This window comes from Chiloscyllium plagiosum, unplaced genomic scaffold (assembly GCF_037043375.1).
Source record: "Chiloscyllium plagiosum isolate Xiang-an unplaced genomic scaffold, Cpla_swu_hap1 HiC_scaffold_9, whole genome shotgun sequence".
Taxonomy (NCBI): Eukaryota; Metazoa; Chordata; class Chondrichthyes; order Orectolobiformes; family Hemiscylliidae; genus Chiloscyllium; species Chiloscyllium plagiosum.
The window spans coordinates 105608011-105628412 of NW_028270147.1; the positions used below are offsets into that span (position 1 = coordinate 105608011).

Here is a 20402-nt window from a genome sequence, read left to right on the forward strand (position 1 = left end):
CTTACCACCTTGGAGTTGCCTTACCGCCTCTTGTACTGTCAGAGGTACATTTAAAAGGGAGGCCTGATCTGTGTTTATACCAGGGAGGTCCAAGTTTTCAAAAAAGGATTCCCTTCTCACTTCTCCATCCCCCTACCCTCTGACCGGTATAACTCTGCATTGAACTCCTGGAATCTTGCATCGATTTTCCTCAGTTCACGAGTGATATTGCCAGTTCTCTCCCTGGTAAACACAATGGACTGTGGAGCACTTTCCTTCCGAGCCAGGTAAGCCAGGGATCTACCTGGCTTATCCCCATATTCAAACAGCCTTTGCTTTGCAAAGGAGACCCCTCTCTTAGCCACTTGTGTGAGCGCTGAGTCCAGAACAGCCCGGAGAGCCGTGACCCGTTGCAATTTGAACCCGGAAGGTCTGCGTTAATGTGCCGATTTGGCTGCCTTCAGCCAGGCCTCAAGTATCAGCTGCTGCTCTCCTCTCTGCCTCCTTCTTATTGTCAAGTGTGAAATAATCATACCCTTAAGAATGCTTTGGTGGTCTCCCAGAGCACTGATGGGTGACTCGCTGTAGCCTGATTGAAGACCCAAAAAACCCTGAACTCTCTTGTGATATACTGTACAAAGTTGTCATCCTTCAACAGAAATGGATTCGTGCACCATTGTCATGTGTCTCCTGCACTACCTTTAATCTTAACATCTAAATATACTGCCAGATGGTCCGAAATAGTTATGTTCCCAATCCTGCAGGCTAACACCAAGTCCAAACAAACCGATGGTACAAAGACCATTTCAATTCTTGTGTGGCACTTGTGTGGGTTGGAGTAAAAGGTAAAGTCCCTCCCATTTGGGTGGGGGCACCTCCACACATCCACTCGCCCCAACTCCTCACAAAGTCCACTAACTGTCTCGCCTGCAGAGGTGTACCCAACAGCTCCCTTGGCATCCTGTCCACCCCAGGGTCCATGAGACAATTATAGTCTCCTTCTATAAATATATGGCATACCCCAGGAGCCATTAATTTAAAGACTGCATCAACTAAAAATTTGAGAGGATGCACCGGGGGACAGTAAGTTGCGAGCCATGACCGCACACAACAGCCCACAGTCCCCCGAGAGAAAGAAGCCCATTCAATGTGCGACAAGTGGGAAAAAAACAGACTTCATCAAATCTAAATGATGTTTTGTCCTTCACCTGATCTCATGACTTAAATGGGGAATGGTATCTCTTCAGTTAGGTGATTCAAATCAACCAAATCAATTGTCACGTAAGCACCCCTTCCATACCCAAAGGATATGTGGGTCAAATAGTAACCTGTCTTGCACTGATTTATTTCAAGATTCCTTTATTCAGTCATATGCTTAAGCTATTCAATCCAACTTTCTTGTGTTCCCCTTGGATCTGTGGTTATGCATACGGAAACTTCCTCATGTCCCCTTAAACAATGTGTGATTCAACATAACAGTTGTGTTGAATCAATAATTGTAACCCAACTCTGCTCCTTGAGCAGATAACGAATCCAAGGATTCTAGCTCGGCCTTTAACTTCATGTTCAAGTTCTAAATCTTTCAGTGAGCAATGGAAAATAACAAAGAACAATGTCAATCATTTATTGTCCAGACTCTGCTTCTCTTGCCACTGAATACTCCCTTAAGTTCGATGAGTCAATGACTGAAGATGAGATTGAAGAGAAATCCTTCCATCTCCCTTCTGCCATCAAAGAGCCATTGCTGCTTTAATATGGGGAAGAAACGCAGCCAGCTGGATGGTTCTGATGAGGACATACTGCAGGATCAATCGGCTTCAGTAGCTGTAAAAGTGAGTTCTCCCATGGGTTAGCCAAGGGTGAGTGGTGGTGCCAATTAGTGGGATCTCAGTGCTTGGAATAGTTGCTCCTCTCCATGTTCTAGGTATCTTGCCATGAGATTCAGATGTAGAGGATGAGGAGCAAATGGGGCAATGAGTGTAAGGCAAGTGTTGGGCAGGGGCTGTGTTTTTTAAAAGATAAGTACCACTCACTAACAATGTTACCAGAGTTTATAAATCTTGAAGAGGAATAAATCTTTTGCATTGTTAATCTTTGTGATCAAGTTACCATGTAGTGAAGAGAGAGATTAATATTTACTGGGATTCCTTGCTCACCTCGTCAGGTAAACACAAGCTAAATTTGATTGCTAAGAATGTCCCTGAATTGACAACTTTCTACTGTCCATTAAAGGTGGGGGTAATAAGATGCAAAAGACAAGTGGAGCTTGCAGAGGAATTTGATTTGAACAAGAGACATTTGTGCAGATAATAAGAGATATTCTAATTGGAAGGATATGGTTGGTGATATTCTGCATGGATCTATGTTGGTGCCCTATCTATTCACTATTCATAATGAAAGGAAAGCCACATTCAAAATTTGGGGCCTCTCTACAGATTAGCAGCGATCTCGAGTGTCGGTAGATGGAAGCATAAAATCAGAACGCAATCTTGATAGATTAAGTAAATGAAAAATCTACAGATGAGTTTGTGTCGGCAAGTGAGAGGTTGGATCAAAATAGGATATTTCTTGATTGTGAAAATTGAGAGACAGTGGAGTTTAAAGAAACTTGATGGGGATGATCCAGCTGCATACAGTTCATGAAAATGTCACAAACAGGCTCAGAAATGTGATCAAGGGGCCAGTGGAATGTTGACATTTATGTCCAAAGAAGACTCGAAAACAAAGGATTAGAAGTCATGCTTCAGCAGTTCAAAACCTAGTCAGTCCAAGCCGTCAGGGCTGGGCACCATGGCTTAAGAAGAGTATCACTCTTGGTGGAAGTGCAATGTAGACTTACTGAAGTGATACTTGGGCTCCGAGGCTTAATTTAAGAAGAGAGATTGAATAGATAAAATGTGAGAGTCAGAACATTGAGGTGTGATATTGTGGAACACTTTTGCACATGGAAATGGATGAAGTTTGAAACTCCCTTCCACAAACAGTGATTGATATGAAATCAGTTACAAATTTTAAATCCGAGCTTGGTAGATTTTTAACCAAAATGCTGAAGGATTATGGGACAAAGACAGGGATTTGTCATGATGTTGAAGATTACCATGATTTGGGTGAATGGTGGAATAGGCTCAAGAAGCTAAATAGCCTCCTCCTGGTTAATGTTGATGTAACCATGACACCCTTATTCTCTGTATGTGCAACTCCTATTCTGTTTTTGGTTTTTTTATCGGCAGCAATTTGGTAACTGGAGTCCTGACCAGAAAATTATCAGTATGAGGGACTTTGCCAGTCTTAATGTGTTTTACAGATGATGAAATAAGACAGTCAGCATTTACTTATCCTGATAAATATTGGGATAGTTTGTTGGGATCACTTGTGATGCAGCATGATTGGCATGTCTCATGATACTCCAGCTACTTTTAATTGTTGTTGTCTGCAGTCAGTCCTGAGTTTTCGTGGATTATAGAGCAAGTTTTGCTTGGGTCAGGGGAAGCAGATCACCTCAGTCTGTACTGTTTGTTCTCCTGTCTTTCACTATTCAGCATGATTTGAGCCTGCCCTTCTCTGGCGGACAAGACAGTTTCTCTAAATTCACCATGGAGATGGTGCGACAATACATGGAGGGGGAGGAGTTGCGTGCACAGCACCAGGTGTCACTCCTCAAGCTGAGAGAACAAGCCTTGAAGGAAAAGACCAAAGCACAGCTGGCCTGGTTGGAGCACCAGAAAAAGTGAGTAGCTGACCTATGCAGTGATGTTAGGCTGAATAGCCTTTCAAAAATGCAATGTAAGAATGTGCAGATACTTCTAGTTATACTTTCCGGAGAAGGGGGAAAGCTGTTGTCTTTTCTCATTGCAGTGAGGCTGTTGTGCAGAATCTAGATATTCACATCATCTTTCTCCTTATCACTGTTTGGAATGAGTAAAATGAATGCATTTTTGACATTTTTTTTGAATTTTTAAGTTTGTTCTTTGAATTTGGGATGTTTCCGGTAATGCTGGTATTTATTTACTATCCCTCATCCTCGAAATGGTCATGGTGGTGAGCTGCCTTGAGCCACTGCAGTCTGCTTGGTCAATATAAACATATCAACTTGCAAGTGCTGTTAGGTTTGGAGTTCAGGGCTCTGGAACAGATTGATGCAAGACTGTATTTTGTACACTACAGGACTCATAACGGCACACAAACCAACAGCCACGCTCAGACAACAACTCACCAGAACGAAGGACCCGATACCCAACATGAGCAAAACTAATGTAGTGTACAAAATACCATGCAAGGACTGCACAAAACACTATATAGGACAAACAGGAAGACAGCTAACAATCCGCATACATGAACATCAACTAGCCACGAAACGACACAACCAGCTATCCTTAGTAGCCACACACGCAGACAACAAGCAACATGAATTCGACTGGGACAACACTACTATCATAGGGCAAGCCAGACAGAGAACAGCCAGGGAATTCCTAGAGGCATGGCATTCATCCACAAACTCCATCAACAAACACATCGACCTGGATCCAATATACCAACCACTACAGCGGACAGCTGAAACTGACAACCGGAAGCGGCAGGGACAGACCACAATGAACACCGGAGGAAACATCAAAGAAGAGCTTCGCAGGAGGCTCCCAAGCACTGATGATGTCGCCTAGCCAGGGGACGAAACGTTTGCAACAAAAACTTCCAGCTCGGCGAACAGATTTAAACAAATTATTTCAATGGATTTCTTCGCCGCTGTTAAGGCCAGTATTGTTGTCCATCCTTCATTGCACTTGGGAAGGTGATAGTGAGCCATTTCCTCAAACATCTGCAGTTCACCTGCTACAGGTACAACCACAATGCTGACAGGAAAGGAGTACCTGGGATTTTGATCCGATAGCAGTGAAGGAATGGTATATTGCTAAGTCAGGATGTTGTGTGGCATGGAGAGGAACTTACAAGTAATGGTGTTACCATGTTATCTATTGTCTGTGTCCTTTTAGGTGGTAGAGGTCAGAGGCTTTGAAGATGCTGTTGAAGGAATTGAGTGAGTTCCTGCAGTGCATCATGTAGTGCACATAGCTCTCACTGTTTATTGGTGAAGGACGTGAATGTCGAGATTGGTGAATGTGATGCTGATCAAGCAGGTTGCTACATTCTATTTGATGTTATGTTTCTAGGGCATGTATTGGGGAGACAGGAAGTGAGTTACTTAGTGAAGAACTTTCAGCTTCTGACCTGGTTTTGTTGACACAGTATTGTATAGCTGATCAGGTTCAGTTTCAGGTCGAGGGTAACTCTAATGTGTTAATTGTGAGGGAAGCAGTGATGATAATACCACTTCATATCAAAAGGATTGCAAGAGATGGTCAATGCTTGGTAGGTATGGTGTGCATGCCATCCATGCTGCCGTAACACTGTAGTCACATATGCCATACTATTTGTGGGCAGAAGATTTCCTTCTTCAAAGTCCCTCCATGAATTAGTTGGGTTTTTATGGCTGCTCAACATCTTTGTGGACACTTTTACTGACACCAACCTTTTATTTCCAGATTTTCTTTTAAAATACCCTTATTGAATTTGTGAGCATAAGCAATATCTTGTTGAAAGAAATTTTCTCCAAATTGAGTATGACAAGCATGGAGGGGCATTAAAGTTATAAAATATTAAGAGGAATTTGCTGTTTAATAAAATCTTAAAACCCTGATCATTCTCTTTCTGGTTTAGTTGCTAATTCAGCAGTGGTGAAACTGTGTGATCTACTTGGGCAGATTTATCCAAGTTTGTCTGTAAATTCCAGCATCATTATAACATGTGTCGGGAGCTGTGGTTTACTAAAGAAGTTGAATCTCTTGTCAAGAGGAAGAAAAGGCTTATGTTGAGACGTGAAGCTCAGTTAGGGAGCTTGAGAGTTACAAGTTAATGAGGAAAGGCCTAAAGAGAAAGCTACGAAGAGCCAGGAGGAAACATGAAAAATCACTGGCAGATAGGATCAAGGAAAACCATACAGCATTCTATAAGTATATCAGGAAGAAAAGAATGACGAGAAAGATCAGGGCCAATCAAGGATAGTTGTGGGATGTTGTGCATGGAGTCCGAGGAGATGGGGAAGCACTAAATGAATATTGTTAGTATTCACACCAGAAAAAGATAGTGTTGTCGAGGAGAATACTGCGATGCAGGCTATTAGACTAGACGGGATTGAGGCAGGAGATTGCAGAACCTTGAGATTTGATCTTTATGTTGTCATTGTCTACAGGAATAGTGCCAGAAGACTGGAGGATAACAAATGTTGTCCCCTTGTTCAAGAAGGGGAGTAAAATCAACTCTGGTATTATAAATGACTGAGCCTTATTCGGTTGTTTTAAAACAAGTTGCTTTTCAAAGTTCAATTCTTAACTTCAGCTCACAGTTCCAAACCAAAACTGAGAAAAATATAGTGATGGTCTCAACAAGTTGCTGATTTTTGTTGGCAGAGGTTTTACCAATCTCGCAGTGTCAGGCAGTGTCACGCAGACTTGGAATGTTACGTTATTTGCTGTTGGACCCACTACAGATTTGCCAGATTCTGTATTCACTCAACTGAGGCACACTTTCCAACTTTATTCCTGATGAAGGGCTTTTGCCCGAAACGTCGATTTCGAAGCTCCTTGGATGCTGCCTGAACTGCTGTGCTCTTCCAGCACCACTAATCCAGAAACACTTTCCAACTTGCCCAGTTGCAAGAGCTAATGTGCAGTTCTCGAAAGCGGAAATCTGCTATTCATCATCTTTCTCTTCTGCAAAGTACTTGGCTGCTGAGGACAGTTTTTCAGGTTTGAGAACTCAGGTTAACTCACCACAGACCAGGAAGCAACCTCCTGAAATAAAATCAGAAATGCTCACTCAAAGTTAGGCATCAGTTGTCGAAAAAGAATGTGAGTAACTCTTTCATGATGATTTTCCACCTGGAGTACTTGACTGTTTGAGTTTGTGTTAACAAAACATTTTGTCGAAGAAAAACACAAAGTTTTCATCAAGACCAAGCATTATAAGTTGTAAAAGTTGCACAGTGCCACCTGGAAACTGTGCAACTTAGAACTTAATGGGTTATGGAGTTGTGTGCCCTGACTTCATTTTTGTCTGTACTCTGTCGTCAAAATAAATTTATTGACGATGTAAAGACGGGTTTGGTTGGTCTCTAACATGGTAATACATTGCATCCAATTTCATCACAGGCTGAAATCAGGCATCTTCAAGAAGCCAACAAGGCTGCTCACAGGGCGAGGCAGCTGATTCTGAAACAGCAGGAGGAGATTCAACATATGCTCCAGACCACCATCAAAATTCAGGAGAAACTCAAATCCGCTGGGGAGAGCAAGTTGGTTCGTATCCCACCATTTGCAAACTCCTGAACTGTTCAATGCAAGGTTACTATTAAAGTAAGGAATTACTTACTCAGCAGCATGAATGATGGGTGATCACTTTCAATCCAAGCTTGCTATCAGCCAGGTTTCTGGTCTATATTATCATTGCAATATAAATAAAACTTTTAATATTTTACAGAAAAGATGTAAGAATGGTTTGTCTGCCACTGAGAAACATCAACTTAAGCCTCGGTACTTTTATTAAGTTGATAATATGTTCACATGTTCCCTTATGTAGAGTCCGAATCTCTGCAACCTAAAGCTGTATATGCAGGAATACCTGCTGCTGCCGAGAATACCATCCTCTGTATTCATCGCTATCGTGTTTTATTCTGCATTCTGTAGAAGTGACAGCACAAGAAATGGAGCTTTCAGCCCAATGTATCTGTGCTTCTGTTCTTTCACTCCCTGTAATCTGGCTCCTACCTGTTATCAGCATATCCTACAAAGGTGTCAAAACATTTTTGCACTTGATCATGTGCATAGGAATGGGACTAGGTTGTTGAGCCACTCATCTGTTTGCACTTACTTCTATTATAATTGATCTACATCTCCCTCCCTTAATCAGTTTCCCTGAATAAACATTCCCAACAATCAAAAAAATCAGTCTCACTTTTGAAATTTTCAATTAATTAAAGCTCAATTAATTCAAAACTAATGAAACGCTCTGCCTGCCTGAAAGGAAATGATGTTGCTTAGTTGCAGCAACCAGTCTTTGAATCTCATCTGTGTTTCACTGCAACGAATTCCAGAGCTGTTTCCTTTTAGGAACAAACTTAACTTTCCATGCATTCATCTTGGTATCTTCTCAGGTTCCAACTCGACAGGAGCAGCGGGATGCAGAACAACCAGTAGTGGAGAATGTTTCCAAAGTGAGCCCCACTTCCAGTCTCCTGCAAACAGATACGGAGATGTGGAGTCCCTCCTCTGTTTCGATTTCAGGCAGTGAGACCAGCAGCATCATGCAAAAACTGAAGAAGATGCGCAGTCAGATGGATGAAAAGTAATATCTCTTGTGGCTCCTTATAAGGCATATTGCTGTGAAAGGCTGGCAAGCCAACCAGCTCATTTGTCAGCTGGTGATGTGACAGAGAGGATGAGAAAGAGAGAGACAGAGTGGCTCTGAACAGAGATAAATAGAAGAAGTCCATTTAACTGTGTTTTTCAAAGGCAGTGTGTTTGCTGCATATGGTGTTTCTAATTATCCCCCCTGAGGTGTTGTCATGTTTGACCCTGTGACTGGGGCAGCAAAACATCAATATGGCCTCACTGCTACTGGTCTCCAAGTGGTGGAGCTTTTTTCTTACCCTCATCTTCTTTATTTACACCCATTGCCCTGGTGTAACAGTCTCAGAATGGGATTGCAATGTGAAAACTTTCACTGGTACAAAGCTTGCTTTGCCTTTCAGTGGAGTGTGTTGGGAAACTGGAGGTACATGCAATGTTGCAGGAATTGTTTTTCCTGGTGGAATTATCAGCTTGACATCATTGTGTAAGCTTTTTTATCCTATGAAGGCAATTGCGTACACTACAGAGGATGTAAACAGGTCTTATGAGGGCAGTACCATGGCTCAATGGCGAGCCCTGCTGCCTTACAGTGCCAGGAACCCAGGTTCGATTCTACGTTCAGGCAACGGTGTAGAGTTTACACATTCTCCCTGTGTCTGCATGGGTTTCCTTCCACAGTCCATAAATATGCATGTCAGGTGGATTGGCCATGCTAAATTGCCCATAGTGCCTAGCGATATGCAGGCTAGGTGAATTAGCCATGGGAAATGCAGAGTTACACTGATAGCGTAGGGGAGTGAGTCTGGGTGGGTTGCTGTTCGAAGGGTCATTATGGACTCAATGGGCTAAATGGCCTGTTTCCACACTGAGGGATTCTATGATTTGTTCCAATAGCGGAGTCAAAAACTAGAGAGCTTAAGTAAGAAAGGAAAAATTTAAAAGTTACCTCGGGGGCAATTTTTTCACACATGTATGGAATGAGCTGTCAGAGTTGGTGGTGAAGGCAGCAATAATGACAACATTAAACAAACATCAGATGGGTTTGTAAGCTCTGGATGGACTGTTGGGAAGGCAGTGCTTGAGATTCTCCCACTATCTAAGTCAGAAAGAGAAATGGAGCTGGGGTTGGCTTTGATGAGCTCTGTTGCCATTTGAAGTTAATGAATCCTCAAGTTGTGTTGAGGTAGAGATGTAGGGAAGTTGGCTAGAAATGTTTGATGGAATATTTGGAATTTCTCCTTAATAATGTGAGGTTTTCTTGAGTATCTAAAGATAAAGCAATTTTGGGGTGATACTCAGCTGTTTTGTTTTTCTTGTTTTGCTCCTTTTTTTGTAAACATTGATCTCCTGTCACCACTACTTCTCTGTCTTTACGTCTCATCACTGGGCTTCTCTCAGTGTCTGTTGGGGAGCGAGAGGCAGCAACTGTGATAAACTAGGATAAAAATCCCCCACCATGGCAAAAAAAGCACATAATTCTTTATACTTTGCAAAACACTGTACTGTAAATAGGAAATGATATTGAGCTAAATGCAAGAAGGCATAGCATCTGACTTGTCTCAAACCTCTTACTAAACTTTGAGGACCAGGCTATCAGAATTTTGTTTGCTCGCTTCCTTTGAGATCACAGTTCACTAATGTCCCAGTACCAATCCCTGGGCCGGGCCAGGTTACCAATTGCAGTGGGGTGGGGAAATTTATGACAGATTGAAGTTTTTTTGAAGATCAACATTGCAGATTGAAGTTGACTGTTTTGACTAATATTGCGTCAGCAAACTTGGAGGAAATCCTTTTGAATGTGTTGATTAACTGCACTGAGCCTATTTACATGCAGTAGTGCTGCAATGTTCTACGATGTGTGAAGTGCACAAGGAGACCTTGCCCTGAATTTTGTTTGTGTTGTGAAACTATAACCCAAACAGTGTTGAATTTAAAAAGTAAGAATTATACATTTTGAGCTGCAGGTTAATGTCCGATTTTAGAAATGAATATCAGCAGCTAGCTGACACTTCCTTTCTCTCTCCCCCGTCCTGCTTGCATGTCCATCAGGTTCCTCACTAAACGGGAGCAGAAACTGATGCATCGGCGACGACATGCAGAGGAGCTGCTGGAGTGGAAGCGGCGGCTCGATGCTGAGGAAGCTGCGATCCGGCGAATGGAAAATCAGGCTCTGGCTGCTTGGGACAAGGAGCTCATGGGAAAGAGAGAGGCAAGGAAGAAGATTCCCGAATCGAAAGGTAATGTTAGCCTCTGTTTCTTGTTTGTTTGTTTTCTCTTCCAGGCAGTAATGCATTTACTGTGGTTCTGACTACTTTCAATTGCACTTTGGTATCGCTGATTGTCATGGCACATGTGAGGTGATGTATTGATGTGTAAATGTCATCAGTCTGGATTAATGCAGAAGAAGCAAGGTGTAAACCTGGCCTTTTACTTTGCCTGTCTCATTCATTCAAGGAAATCACATTTCCCAAGCATCTGCCGTGATCCATTTAATCAGCATAGGTCAGATGTTGGAATTATCATCTTTCTCAATGGTACCTTGACACAATAGCACAGTATAATTTCCCACTCACCCTCTCAGGGAGGCTGAAGTTTCAGATTTTAATTCCTTTCACTGCTGGTGGTTACATATCACTTGCAGAGTTGAGAAGCAGCAAAAGTTGTAATCAGTGAGAGAGCTTGGACGTTGTTTACACAAGGCTATGTGGCCACTTTGTTTACATGGAAAAATCTAATTTTCTTTGCAATATTGATAATTAATTTCATTCCTCACCATTAGCAGCAGAATGTAACTGCAGTACTGCGCAGAATGTTGTATCGGAGTATTTTGACAATGAGCAGTTATGTCTGATAGAATCTGAATTAGCTCAAGGTGCTTTTCATCAGTGACCTGTGCAAACTTAACTTTCTCTGGTTAACTGTTTCTAACCTACTCTCCTTATGATATTGTTACATGCATCTGAAATAAAGAATACATTGAAAGGAGGACGGACATGTAAGACAGACATACTGAATTGTGCATCTTACTTTAAGCACTGTTAACCTATTGCAGTATAAATGTTCTAAGTATTGGTATTTTCTCTAGACACAGCCAGTGAGGAAGAATGTCCTGCGCCACTTTGCTCCCAGCCCCACAGTGACAGTTCAATTCCTGAGGAGGTTAGATGTTTACCTGCTCAGACTCTGGAATCACCATCAGCAGCCCTTCGGATGACCACCAGTCCTGACCATCGTATTTTCATAGATGATGTTTATTCCCAGGATTTTGTCGCAACACACAGGAAAATGGTAAAAAGATGTTTTGCATTGTTTTTTCTACAAAAACTATTTCTAATGAGTAAAGAATATCATATAAGGCTGCAGTGAATAGAAAATCATTGGCTTCGCTCAAAATCAGTCCTAGGGAAACAGGAAGTGGAGAGAATGGGAAACAGTATGGAGAGGGGGTGGGAGATCTGAGGGAATGGGAGTTCTGAGAATGAATGGAAAATATAGGTGTTGGGGGAAAGGGAATTCTGAGGGGAATGGGAAACAGGAGTGGCAGAGAATGGGAATTCTGAGGGGGAATGAGAAATGTAATGTGGGAAAGAATAGGAATTTTGTGAAGGCATGTGAAATATGTGCAGGCTCGGTGGATCAGCAATGGGAAATCCAGCTGGAGGGGAGGGGGCTCTGGGTGGGCTGGTCCTCGGAGGGTTGATGTGGACTTAAAAGGCTAAATGGCCTGCTTCGGCACTTTATGGAATCTCCGATTATCTGTCTCTGCCCCACCTCCGTTCTTCCACTGCAGGAGCCTCATCAATGTCTGTCTTACTTCCAGACTTGTCATTGTATTATACTACTTGTTCTATTCCAGAAAGCCGGTTGGTGAAGGGTAATACCAGAACCAGTCTTTGCACCATTTAAATTAATTTACATGATTATACATTGCAGGCAAGCTATTTGTATTCCTTTAATTAAATCTTTGAGAATTTCAATTTTAATTGCTGCATTAATGGAAAAGCCTTCAGTTACTAAGACAGTGACCTCTTTAATTCTCTCCCTGAACTTTACTTCTGTCTATGTCACTTTCCTCCTTCAAGACACTAGAACTGTATGACAGATTTCACATCTGCCCTTGGATCTCTGAGGCTCAGTATCATGTTTTATTCTATTTCTGTGAAGCGACTTGGTTTGTTTTATCATATGAAAGATTTGTTATAAATGCAAGTTTTTAAAGATAAAATAGGAAGAAAACAGGTAACTGTGAAATAAAGCGTCAGAGCAGATTTCAAAAGTGATGACTGTACTAAAAAAAACTCAACTTTCAGATGTGGAGATATGATGGGTGTCATGCATAAGATTAATTGGCAAGGAATTAAGGCAGGGGTAGCAAACGGGATTTAAACAGATAGAAGGGTGGAAATATAGAAAAGGATTTGGGGAAGTTGATGTGCTTCGAAACTCAAACACGATGTGTATTAATTTTTGTTTAAAAATGTTGCTTGGCTGAGAGTATAGCACAACACCGAGGGATGGTGATTCTTGAGACTTTGTCTTGTGTGAAAGTGAAAATAACGCCTCAAATGGCCTTGCTGTTGGATTTATTAAGGGAATTTTGTTTTAATTCACTTGTGGGATGTGGGCATTGCTGGGTGGCCAGTATTTATTGCCCATCCATGATTGTCCGTAGAACAGTTAAGAGTTAACCACATTGCTGTGGGTCTGGAGTCACATGGAGACCAGACCAGGTAAAGATGGCACTTTCCTTCCCGAAAGAACATTAATGAATCAGATGGGATTTTTCTGACAATCGACAATGAATTTATGGTTATCATTTGAATCTTAATTCCAGACTTTTTATTTTATTGAATTCAAGTTCCACCACCTTGCATGGTGGGATGATGACATGAGTTCTGTCACAGGAGGTTTTCCCTCTAGTTTTGCTTATTACTGTATTGTCACTGTAATTGAGGCTGACAGCCCAGAGTTAAGTCAGCATCGGTGTGGTAGATTGTCTGTTAACATCTCTTTCTGTCAGTTTCCTTTGGAATCTCTGAAGTTGAAACAGTAAGAGCTGAATGCCTGTGCAAGTTTGATTTCATTGGTCTGTAACTTCGGTCATGTTACACCTGTCTAAATTGGAGAAAGAATGTCACCAGCCTTTCAGAAAAAAATGCACACCACTGAAGTATTCAACAAAGAAAAGTCAACTCCAACAGGTTTGCCTGTTTCTGACTCTCCAGCTGTGTTCCTTTGCCACTCCAGCCTCTCATTTGCTATCCCCAGCTGGTCCACATCCTTTATATCTCAGCAGTATATTCCAGCCTCGAGTAAACCCAACATTTACTAATCACAAACCTGTCTCTGTAAAGTTACATGCCTCCTGCCTCATCATCCACAACTCTCACCCAGAGACTTGACCATTCCATCCTCTTCTGGTCAGATTTCTGAATACTCCATGAATGTGAGCACTTCCAAAAGTCTGGAAAGAGCGCTTATCTGAAAATTATCATACTATCCTTTATTGAACTTTGCCTCCCAATTTTTCAACATCTCCAATCTAATTTTCACAGTTAAGAAAGCCCTTCACGATGAATCCCTGTCTCTCTTTGTGACTTTTAGTCTAACATCATCCTTCAACCTCTTGTGGTCTTAATTTCTCTGACTGTTGCATCCCTTCCAGAGTTAACTTAAATAATGGCCATGTATAGTAGCCCAATTGCAGAATTCATCTCCAAAGCCCATTCCTCTCCTGTCTTTCAAATGCACATCTTTTGCAAGCTTTTAGTCTCCAGCTTCTCATTTTGGCTTTTTCCTCAAAATGGTTCTAACCATGCTCACCGTTACTGACTGCCCAGATAGTCCTGCTGTGTGATCGGCCGGTGTGTACGGTGATACTGTAGGTCTGAGGAGTTGATGTGTTTGGTGACACTGTGGCTCCCAAGTGATCAATGTGTCCATTGCACGAGGTTCAGCAGGTTTGATTAAAGTTGTTGAACAGGTTGTGAGAAGTGTCACCAAGAGTTATGCAGGTTTGCATATATCTCTTATCCGCTAATGTTAGTGTCCAAGTTGAATTTGATTGTAAGGAGACCTGTTAACATCCATTGGGTGGATCTTCAACAGAAATTACGTCAGACCAGAGTGATATTGAGGTCAGGATCCATGCACTGAAGGACGAACTTAAGAAGCGCAAGTCCTTAGTGGACAAGCTGAAGAAAGAGCAGGAGGAACGTCAACAGGAGCGGTTGAAAGCACAGGAGGCCAGCCTCATCAAACAGCTAGAGGTGAGATTGAACCCTCCACTGCCCTGCAGGTTTCAGCTGGGGATGGTTGGAACATGTGACCTTGCAGAGGTTGAGTTCAGAGCATTTCACATGTTGCATACTGCGTTCTCAAAACCAAATCAGCATCCATTTCCTTGAACTAAAAATTGTTGGGGGCTGTTGACTTTTATTCTTGCCATCTTAAGGAAAAGTGGTTGAGCAGGGTTGCTTTTTCTGTCTGATTTTTTTCTCTGCCATTTATAAGAGTTTTTATATTCTTCCAAACATTCATTCAAACCTTTCATCCCAATTTCCTCTTCATATCTTCATCTCATCCGACTTTCAAGAGCTTCCTTTTTCCAATGGTGTCTTGGGTATTCTGTCCTTATACTTCTTCCTGAGCAATGTCCCAGTATTCTTTATTAAAACAGCGTTGGGGCCTATTACTTGTTAAGTGCTGCATAAATAGGTTGTTGTAATGTTGAATGGTGTGTGCAGTGGCTTGAGAGGAATAAACAAACTTGTTTTGATCGCATTCAACCAACTGGGCTTCTTGGTCTCCCTGTTAATCTTTCTAAATTTTGTGGTTAACTTGTTTTACAGATTGCTAAAATTAGATTTGTTCATTCAAAAAAGATTTTGTCTTATGCAGTTACTAAAGTGGTGTCATGTGTACTTCTTATCATCCCAATGTTTGATTTCACCTTCTCTCCATGTTTCTTTCAGTTCTATGATGAGTTTATTGCAAAGGCCCAAGCTGAAGTCAGTGGAGATCTCGATGTTGGCAGCTCAAACTCCACCAAACCACAAAATAAAACTCTGTGCACCACTGAAACTGAGAAGGCAAAGGTTAAACCGTGCTCTCTGCAGAGGTACTTTCAGAAATGGATGTTAATTGCGTAACCTTCTGAAGGGATGCCTCTTGTATTTGTCTTTTATACCCTAGAGGGACCCCTTTTGTCCAAATTAGTTGGTGATTAAATTGTTCTTTTATTAAGGAGACCAGTACATTTTGCAGTGACTTTACATCAGAGAAATGTGCCTTTTGGCCCAACAGATTTGTGCAGTTATTTCGTCTCCATGCAAGTCTATTCCCACTTTGTTTCATTCCATCAGTGCGTCCTTCTGTATGTTTCCCCCTGAGGTACTTATCCAATTTCCCCCGAAACATATTCATGCTATTGAACTTCAGCATTCCCAGTACTAGTTGTCATGTTGTTCCATGTTGTTCCCTTTCCAAGGAAGAAAGTTTTGTTTTGAATTTCTGATTCGATTCATTAATGTTAACTTCCTGTCCAGGTCAGCCTCACAAGTGAAGACATTCTCCCTCCATGCAGTTTGGGCTGCTTCATTTTTAAAGTTCTGTATCAAATTTTATTTTTTAAGTTCTCTATCCGGTCACTAGCTTATACAGTTAATGGTCGGGCCCTGGGTGTGTTGCTGAACAAAGAGACCTCGGGATGCAGGTGCATTGTTCCTTGAAAATGGAGTTGCAGGTAGAAAGAGTGGCGAAGGAGACATTTGGCGTGCTTGCCTTCATTGGTCAGAACATTGACTGTTGGGCTTGAGGCGTTACGTTGCAGCTGTACAGGACATTGGTGAGGCCATTTCTAGAATACTGCACGCAGTTCTGATCGCCTTTCTACAGGAAGGATGTAATCTTCGAGGAGAAAGTGAGGTCTGCAGATGCTGGAGATCAAAGTTGAAACTTTATTGCTGGAACAGCACAGCAGGTCAGGCAGCATTGTTAAACTTGAGAGTGTGCAGAAAGGATTTACAAGGATGTTGCTGGGACTGAGTTACAGGAATAGGCTGAATAGGCTGAAGCATTTTTTCCCTGGATGATTGGAGGCTGAAGGATTTTTGTAGAGGGGGTTGGATAGGGTGAAGAGCCGAGATCTTTTTCCCAGGTTTTGGGAGTCCAAAACTAGAGGGCATAGGTTTAAGGTGAGAGGGGAAGATCTAAAAAGGGCCTGAGGATTAACATTTTCAGGCTGAGCGTGCTGCATACATGGAATGAGCTGCCTGCGTGGTAGAGAGGGGTACAATTACAACTTTTAACTTATAAAAGGCTTTGAGTTGGATATATGAATAGGAAGGGTTGAGAAGGATATGGGCTAAATGCTGGCAGCTTGGGATATTAGAGAAGAGAAGAGCTGAGAAGATCCAGTTTACTAATCAAGGATTAAAGTTCAAATTGGATGTTGAATCCTCACCCAGGTCACCTTCCAAGGATCTTGAGGAGGAACAGAAGACTGTCATCCAATTGGAGACATCTGAAAGAGATGACAGTGTTGATGATAAAGAGGAAGTACTATCTCAAGATCCTTGTCCTCGACCTGTAAGTATTAATTTTGAGCCAGTTTTGGGATGGATTTTAATTTTACGAATTGGGGATGTGTTATTTGTCTTGAAGCATTGATGTGATTGTTTGATGAATAATCCCAGAGCATATTAAATTCCCATATTTTAACATAATTATCGGATTGTGATTGTTTCCGTCACAAATGTCAAAATACAACTCCACTTTATTTGGGCACATTTTGCACGTCAACATTTTCAGAAATTACCCTGAGTGTTCCCCTTTCCCAAGGACACTTTCCCAAAAGACTGTTGTGAGGAATATCTTGATAAATTGTTAATATATTTGTGGGTGATAAAATCAAGCTGTGGGGGATATTCTTAAAATTTCTGGTGTCTCAGTATCAATTCTCAAAATAAGTGAAAGTACGCCTGATGATTTCTCAAAGAATTTAGTGACTATTTCCACTGTGTAATGACTGAGTTTAGAACTGAAGGATTGCTATTGAAATTCAAACCTTTTCCTCCGCACTTTTCTGTCCTTCCCTAAAATGGAGGCAGTGTTTTTAATGAGGATCTTTTAAACTAAGTTTTGAATCATCTCTGGCTTTTTCAGTTCGCATGCAATTTTTCCAGCATAGTGTTCTGAAGCAAAGTCCTGAGACTGAATGATCATCTGATTAGAAGAACAGAAGGGTTTATGGTTTGCACATATTAACATTGATTGGACAAGCAGCTCTTTCATAAAAGTGCTTGACAAGTTCTCATGCTGTCCATTTCTTTCTGAGCATTCAATATCGGAAATCACTGAAATAGGTGCTTGGGTCACTTTGATTTGACACAGCAACATCCTGACTAAACTGACACGTGCTCTTCTGATTTGTCAGTATTTGTGTTTCCCTATAAAGTGCAGGAATAAAAAGGGGTGCAGCAGTCAACTGAAGGTGATCTGATTTTGGAAAGCTGAAGCTTAGAACGTTCATTCTGAAATCATTCATTCCCCTAAGTACACAACAGTTAGTAGATGAAGAGATTTGCCATACTTATACTCTGAACCAGGAAAGATTTGAACAATCTATATCAGTTTCTTAAAATGGCCATTACTTTCTCTATGGTTACTTGTAACAAGCCATATGTTTTTGATTGCATAGTTTGAAGAATATTCACTGTTTTCATCATAATGTTTCTGATCCTGAACTGTCCAAAAGTATTCTTTTCAGTTCAATAACTGTATTCTTTTCATCCTCCGCATTCCATGATAGTCCATGATATCTCCCTTTGTGAGCCTAATGGAATATTGATTCTGCCTAATGGATAAGTGTGATGTGTTCTTTTCATACTAAGTTTATATTTCAAGCTCAGGGAAACAACTTGTGATACTTTGAAATTGTGTAAAGATGATTATTTTCACCACCTTGATTACGGCCAAAAACTTTTAAAACTTAAAAAGGAGTATAAAGCATTTGTTCTGACTCCATCAAGTAAATTTTGTATTGAGTTTGAGTACTCAGTCTAATAAAATGTACTGTTTAATGTTCTGGATCTCACTCCATGTGGAAACCTTGACTTTCATTACATGGCTGAGAATAAATTGGAAATGAATTCCAGCCTGTGTCTGACACGTCAGACATACTCTGAGATATAAAAAGACGATTCTCGTTTGTTTGTCTCCTGTTTTCATGCTTTGATTTCACAGTTTATTATAACCATGTATTGTTCATTAATGGTTTGAAATGAATTCCATCATTTTTGTTCCTGACCTTCAGTATCTCGATTGACCAACAGTTTGTGTACTTTGCAACAGGGCAGCCCAGTGCAGGAGCCCCAGTCCCTAAAAGATGTGCCCCGAAACATCCAAGGGGAAAATAACTTTGCTTTTGCTGAAGATGCTGTAGAGATTGAGACATTGGTTCATGCAGCAGCTGAGGAGCTGTGCAAATGGCAGGAACTTGGCCATGATCTGGGAGATTTGCAAATACCCCCAGACTTTGGGAATTATAAATGGAAGGATGACGAGAGTGTGAGCAGAAGAGCTTATTGTGAGATGATACCCAGATTTTGCATTTGAAAACAAAATTATTTTTTCTCAGTTGAGCAAGAAAGGTATGGGTGAAGAGTGCTCCACAGCAGCTCTGATTGATGATATGTATAACAGAGCATGTCAAAAACATTATCTTGATCCTGATGACTGTATTGAATTCAATTTACCATTTTGCCTCTTCCCTAAAAATCCAAAGCCCCTTTCTCCTCCAGTTTGTACTCTCCCATTATTAATTTATCATCCTCATCATCATCATACTGTTATGCTTTAAATCCCACCTGTCATAACTTATCCCAGTCTGAGAATCTACAGATTCTGTTTCTATTTACATAATATATGGTGTTCCTTTCAGCCACTCAGTATTTGTTTCAAATTCTTCTCCATCGTTTCTGTCTTTCTATTGCTGTTTCCATTGGTTGATAATACAATATTTGATTATTATTCACCTTAATAATTGGAGCCATGATAGCTTGCTTTCTATTTACAGTATGTCCCACAGACATTCATTTTGTTTCAAAGATTTGCCTCCTTTTATGTTGTGGTGCCTTCCTCAGTATTATGCAGGAAATCTTGTCTAATATATCTGCACCTACCCTTGGTAGTTTTGCAATCCTTTTAAACCCCTTCTCTAATCTCTGTTTTGCCTTGTCTCCTGCAATCAATGAACTTTGAAATGTATCCTTGGTTCAGATCGTGGAGCAAACATTTGTTATTTTATATATTTTGAACAGGATTCCCTTTTGTTTTCACTGTAATGATCTCATAAGCTTTTTGCTGAGTGGAGAGGACGCATCTAATATAATCTTTTCTCTGTTAGTCTTTTACTTCTTCCAGCTTGTCCTTAATGTTACAAGAGAAATTTTTGTTGACATCTTTTCTGTCGACCTCCGTGCCAGCCCAGCCCTGTGGATGAAGCCAAGCCGAATTAGCTCTTCATTCTTCAAACGAGTGAGGAACCCACAGAATTTAAATGAAGTAAAGGTAATAACTCCACGTAATCCTTTTTTCCTACTTGTCAGTAATAATGTTGCAAACGTGATGCTGGTTGGAGTTAAAATATGTAGATTAAGTAAGTGAGTGACTCAACTTGTAAACAGTGGCCATTATCCTGACTTGGAAATCTGTCACTGCATCTTGGAAGTCCCTCCCTAATGAGATTGTGGGTCTACCTCAGCACCATCTTGTCAAGGACAACTAGGAAGGGGCAATAAGTGCTGGCCAGCCAGTGACGTCCACATTTCATGAATGAACAAAAAAAATTCCTCTATGCCCATTGAGTACCAAGGAACCCCATTTTAACTCTAAACTCCTCAATGAACATTTTTTAAATGACTCACAGGGTCTGGGCATTGCCGGCTGGCCAGCATTTATTCACCGATCCTAGTTACTTTTGAGAAACTGGTGAGCTATCTTTTGTAACCACTGCAGTCCATG

The 20402-nt window shown here is 41.2% G+C and overlaps 1 pseudogene; it reads left to right on the plus strand.

Annotated features, from left to right (window-relative positions):
- Positions 1 to 20402, plus strand: part of LOC148149223 (centrosome-associated protein 350-like) — a 758453-nt pseudogene that overhangs the window by 706575 nt on the left and 31476 nt on the right.